This window comes from Mastomys coucha, unplaced genomic scaffold (genome assembly GCF_008632895.1).
Source record: "Mastomys coucha isolate ucsf_1 unplaced genomic scaffold, UCSF_Mcou_1 pScaffold14, whole genome shotgun sequence".
NCBI classification, from domain to species: Eukaryota; Metazoa; Chordata; class Mammalia; order Rodentia; family Muridae; genus Mastomys; species Mastomys coucha.
Genome location: NW_022196896.1, coordinates 75,720,829 through 75,727,163, shown reverse-complemented (window position 1 = coordinate 75,727,163; position 6,335 = coordinate 75,720,829). Strand labels below are relative to the sequence as shown.

The 6,335-nt window shown below is 41.6% G+C and overlaps 1 long non-coding RNA gene across 1 annotated transcript; it reads left to right on the top strand.

Moving 5' to 3' along the window:
• The first annotated feature begins 1,750 nt into the window (after positions 1-1,750).
• Positions 1,751-3,449, top strand: LOC116089161. The gene is made up of 3 exons (XR_004118193.1): positions 1,751-1,954; positions 2,120-2,221; positions 2,328-3,449. It is a non-coding gene; the product is annotated as an uncharacterized LOC116089161 (long non-coding RNA).
• The last annotated feature ends 2,886 nt before the right edge of the window (positions 3,450-6,335 follow it).

The window sequence follows — 6,335 nt, the reverse complement described above, 5'->3', positions numbered from 1 at the left end:
TGATAAGTGGATATTAGCCCAAAAGCTCAGAATACCCAAAATCCAATCCACAAACCACAAGAAACTTAAGAAGGAAGACCAAAGTGTGGATACTTCATTCCTTCTTAAAAGGGGGAACAAAATATCCATATTCAATCATCAAATCTGGACACTATTGTGGATGCCAGCAAGTGCTGGATGACAGGAGCCTGATATAGCTGTCTCCTGAGAGGCTCTGATAGTGCCCGACTAATACAGAAGTAGAAGCTCACAGCCATCCATTGGACTAAGCACAGGGTCCCCAATGAAGGAGCTAGAGAAAGGACCTAAGGAGCTGAAGGGTTTGTAGCCCCTTAGGAGGAACAACAATATGAAGTAACTAGTACCCCCAGAGATCCCAGGGACTAAACCACCAACCAAAGAGTACACATGGTGGGACTCATGGCTCCAGCAGCATGTGTATAGCAGAGGATGGCCTAGTCCGTCATCAATGGGAGGAGAGGTCCTTGGTCCTGTGAAGGTTCTATGCCCCAGTGTAGGAGAATGCCAGGGCCAGGAAGAGGGAGAGGGTGGGTTAGTGAGCAGGGGGAGGAGGAAGGGAACAGGGTTTTTTTTTCTTTTTTTTCTTTTTTTCAGAGGGGAAACTGGGAAAGGAGATATCATTTGACATGTAAATAAAGAAAATATCTAATAAAAAAAGAATTCCAATTTTTAAAGAATTAAATTCTAAGAAAAATGTAAGACAACTTACATATGTATATGAATAATCAAAGAAAGGTGATGGGGGAATAGAATAGAAGCTGCAACCCTTTGCACCTTGGCTGAATCATTAGGCAAAAAAGGATGGGGATTTCCGGTAATAGTGAGTCTTCATCAGATAAGCTGTTCCAAGAAGTTTTCAGACCTGAAAAGATGTGGTTTCCATAGTTACAGAAAGTGAGAAATATTGGTAGAGAAATGAAGTGAAATGATCTTTCCAGAAATATTCTAAAAAACTCCGTTCCTTACCATGCCTCAAGCTCTCTCATGTCACTCAGCCATGATTGCTAGCAACCCTATTCCCAGGATATGACTAGGGTACCCACGAGGGTGTGCCTTCAGTCTGTAACAGGCAGAATCAGGATACGAGAGCCCTGTGATTCCCTGAGACAAAAGTTCTCGTCGGGTAAGAGTTAGTCCATGGAAGGTCCAGCTGACCCAGTTAAGGCAGTTTCATACAGTGTGAGCTGTAGAGAGAATAAGATATGTCAGAGAAATCTCAGCTTGATAGAGAATCTCTCTAAAAGGCCAAACTCTTAGAAACCAATAAGGAAGAGTGCCTCACTTTTCAGTGACAGCTTGTCACTTTCCACGAGAAGCGTCTCTGCCTAGGCAGTCTCTGGACACCAGAGACTGCCTCCGTCCTGACGTGCCCTGCGACCCATGCCTCTCAGTGTTGGGTTTTAGAAAACTCTATGTGTGGAGACACCTGTTCTGCTGTGGTCCGGATAACATTTTGTGTTGTTTCCCAAAGCTGAGTGTATCTCCTAAGTGTCCATCTTCCCTGAGGGTCATCAAAAGGAACATCCCACTATCTCTGGCAACTGGGTTTTTTGTTTTGTTTTGTTTTGTTTTGATTGTTTTGTGTTGTGTTGCTTTGTTGGCTAGGATAAAAAAAATTACTAAGAAAACAATGTAAATGGATAAATTGTTTATTTTGTTCTTGGTTTCAAAGCTTTCAGGGAGGGTTCATACTATGGTAACCTGGAAACAGACAAACAGAACGCTGAGGTCTTAGGAGTCCACCCGTTTCCAGTCTCTTCTACCAGGCCAGATGGAATCATCTACACTCGGATTTTGGCTACCCCTTAGTTAAGCTCAGATCTATCTGGAAATGCTTTCATAGACTCACCCAGGGGTGTGCTTTTTCTAATCCCTAGACACATTTCAACCCAATGAAACTGACAATCATGATTCACCAACACAGTCACTGATGGTAGGCTTCAGTTATTGGGTCCCTGGAGTTACCTCAGCCTCCACGGATTCGGTCAACAATGCTAGGCTGAGCAGGGGAGTAGCCTGGTTGTGACTAGCCTACCAGAGTATGTTCTAACTTAGACTCATTTTTTTTTTTTTTTTTTTTTTTTTTTTGCCATACTAGCCAGTGTCTGCATGTACTTGCTGAAGCCAAGCAGTGCTTTTTGACCATTGATTTTAATTAGTCTCAGCCCCAGCTTCAGAAATGTAACCACTGAAAATACATGTAAGTAAGTGTTTTAATGGTAAAATTCCTTTCTCCCCTCCCTTCTCCCTTTCCTTCTCGCTCTCTTATATTGATCTTAATCAAACCATGCTTTGTCCCTTTCTAGCTCCAAACGCCGTGTAAATGAGCACATTCCTCAGCAAGCCATCAGTACCATCATCTGAAACATCAGTGTTCAAATCACAGTAAGCGGCTGTCCGAGAAGTGGTCTGGACTGGCACATAGTGTGCCGCTCTCCCTAGTCCTCCCAGGAAAACTTCATCAGTAAACCACACATTCAGTAGATAAGGCTGCAGAAGCCCTGTGAGACTGGGTCACATTTGAAAGGGAGGATCCGCCCTAATCAGTGGAATTGTAGGAAAACCTCAGTCCTTGTAGGGAAATTAAACTAAAGAAAATATCTTAAGTGACTCCCATTCAGTAGAGGGAGTGTGTTGTGAGAGTGGACTTCTGACTAATCTCAACCTCAATTCTAATTGTCAAGGTTAAAAGCCCTGGGGAACGTCAGGACAATAGAAACTATCACTTCAAAAACATAGTGTACACTAGGAGATAAAATGTCTGAAACCAGGTCAGAGACTTTACTAAAAAAGAGAGAGAGAAAACGTAGAACAAGGTAGAAAAGACAAGTTATTAGATATTGATTTATTTACCTATTTGTTTATAGCCGTTGTACTACCTGTTTGCCAAGCATGATTTCACTTGCCATCTGGAACAGAATAACTAGGAGAAAATAGCGGAAACAATGTGTCATTGTCCTTAACATCCTGGTGACTGCATGGAGGCTCCCATAAACTCTGGCTAGCTTACCCGCCCCACCTGGTGGTTTTGGAGTATAAAATGAGAGTACAAACTAGGCCCAGCATTTAAGCCTTTCAGGAGCTGTCCTGGCTTTGATCCATGGGCAACATCTCCTCTCTTCCGCTCGAATTGGCATCGGAATGCTTATTGCAGAAAGATTCCCTCAACTAAATGAAAGACATGTGACAATCAGGCTGAAGCAGGTAGTGCAGAGAAATCCCTCAGGAGTCACATGGCAGTCTTCAGTGGGATGATATCCACAGTACGCGGTCACAGCCAAAATGCCCAAGAAACTGCTTAGAAAAGCGGTCCCCTCAGCCGTGTGCCCCGGAAGCGCTGATTTCTCAAGATTGGCTTCTGTAAATGGGTCAGAAAGGATATAAAATGCAGTGGTTTAACTCAGTCATAAAATATCCATTTAAATTCTGAACTGTTTCCTTGGAGAATTGCTTTAGTTTTCAGTGAATCTCTAGTTTTAAACTGGAAACCGTCATTGTTTAATTACATTGCTTCTGATTGTGCTCCTAAATGTCATGTGGCACACACATTGTTACTTTTTAAGGACATTTAAAATTCAGTGTATTCTAGGAATTTAGGGAAATACTCACGGGACCCTTTCTGACAGCTGCTTTAATTTTAAAACTTATTTGGGCCTACTGGTACAGGTTTATAATTCCAGCTGCCTGTGAGTTCAACGCAGGAGGATCAAGAGTAGAAAGCCTGGTTGTGAGGTAGAAGACTTCAAGGCCAACATGAGCAATTTTGTGAAACGTTTCATAACAAGCAAGGGCTGAGCTGTTGCTTTGTGGTAGAGCAAGCAATTGCCTAGTATGTCTGAGGTCCTCAGAACCACAAAAAAAAAATTTAAAAAGATAAAAAAAAAATAAGATGAGAAAATACTCCTAATCAGAATGTATTCTGAGCAGTATTGATATATATATATATATATATACATATATATATGATATGTGATATATATAATATATGATATATATGTGATATATGATATATATATATATGGTGGAACTTGGAGAGCTGCTCTTGTGTCCTATCCAACTTTATATCACCAGTAACTAATTTTCTTACCCATAATTCCACCTGTCTTGAGAAAAATATCTTATACACGCACGCACACGTGCATGTGCCCGTGCACACACATAAAAAAGATGGTCTGTGTCCATCAGGAGGAGATGACTCTGAGGCCCAGAGAACCACCATCAGGACGGGTAAACATGCCCCCACATACATGCAAACCATAGATAAAATATTTCACAGTGAGACAGACTCCTTTCAGATTAGGCTATCCTCCCAGAGAACAGTAGATGCTTGCAAGAGCCCAGGTACAGGAGTGTTTTCAATAGGCCACAGTAATGTTTTCCAAACCTATCTCCAAAGAGCAATAGACCCCCTGTAATATTATAGAATTTCTTTAAAATTTCATTTCAGTAAACATAAAAGCTTAGGAAATTCTCACTTTATGATGGAACTTTGCTATGGTAATGTGAGTTGGAACTTTCCATTAGTGAACTGTCTCATATCTATTCTCCAGACTAATTTGACCGAAGAACTTATTTATAGTGTCTGTGCACATCTCATGAGGTCTCTCGTGCCTCAAGGAACACAGATTGGAAAAGGACTGCATTCGTTTAATATGACAGAGCCCGTGGAGCAGTAGTTGCAAATGAGTGCCCAGGGAGCATCATGCTAAGCAGTCCTATGGTCTGTGCTTTTGCTATCGAATGCCCAGCAATGATATCAAATGTTTCCTACGCCAACTCTCAGACTTCTAGCAGTCATCAGAAGTGGCAGGTTCAAGCCAAGTGACAAACAATTGTACTCGCCAACATCATTCGGGAGCATTCTCAAGATCCTTTCCTGGCCTGCTTCTCAGATTCTATGCAATTGTATTTTCTCAGTGCCAGGACTATCTGGCCGTACATTTAATTTCCAGTTTTGTTTCAGAGCCCTGTCATTTCATCAATCAGAGCAATTCCATCTGCTAAAATGCTGACAAATCCAGCTGCTTTGTCACTTCCAATCAATTCACTAATGTTTCCACGTTCTGTTTCAATTAGCAGCCTATTCTTTGCTCTGTTTGATGACTCGATGCTACCTACTGTCTACAGATTAAAAAATCAAATTACACGTTGCTTTGTCCTTGACATTAAAAAAATCCTTTCTTCCTTACCAAATTATTTCTATTTAGCACGTTTACCCCTCTTAAGTTAAATTATGCTCTACCACACTGGGAAGTAAGAGGTTCAATTGTTACACAAAGAATGGATCCATAGTGGGCGCTCCCCTTGACAATTCACTTGGTCCTAGTGCTCTTACTCAGAAGTCAATCTTCTCTCATCTAAGGCTTCTAATGTTGCAATTATTTTCAGCACCTTCCACTAAACACCTACTCGAAACGTTATTTATTTAACCATAATCCCTTACTCACTTTATTTAACTCACCCACTACAATACCTATATGTTCTAGTGTTTGCAGCTCTTGACTTTGAGATGTAAGGAATGAGTTACACAGCCATTCTTGGTGCTGATTTCGTTATCACTCAAGCCGTCCCTCTCCCCAGCAGTTATGAAGTAGCCATGTGAATGGGGTTTTCAAGCACATCCAGCCCCTCTTGTGTTCTCTCCCTCTGAAAAGCAATCTATGTTTACCTATTTTAATTATATGAAATTGTATAGATTTTTTTTTGTTACAAAATGCAGAAATAGCATAGAATTCCGACTGTCCTTTCCCATGTTCTGCGTCACAACTGACAGCATGACACTTTCATAGCCTAAAGCAATACAGCGGCAGTACTGTGGGTCATATTTTTAACTTTAATAACAATCTGGAATTGCCTGCAGCCTGCCTTATTTCTGGTCTTGCTGATTTCTCGGGGACCTGTGATAACACAGCTCCCAGTGGCCCGTCTAATCTGCCTTCTGCCTTCTTTTGTATTTTCTTTTGATGTAGTTTTTCACGGTTATCGGGTCTTGCAGCAAAGTAATCTGAATCTATAGTTCTACCTTCTTTAGGGCATTCTGAGGAACTAGAATTTGCTTCCTGCCTGCACTCTCTTGCAAATGTCTACTTTTCCTGTGGCTGGCCTTGAACTCTTCATCAACTTTAATCTTTTTTAGACATTTTTAAAACACACACACACACACACACATCAAAACATGGCTTGTCAGTGGAAGTTCCACTTGCCCTCAGTATAACAAGACCCCATTTGGGTTGTGCTTATAAGATGGGGTCGTCAGCCGGGTGGTGGTGGCGCACGCCTTTAATCCCAGCACTTGGGAGGCAGAGGCAGGTGGA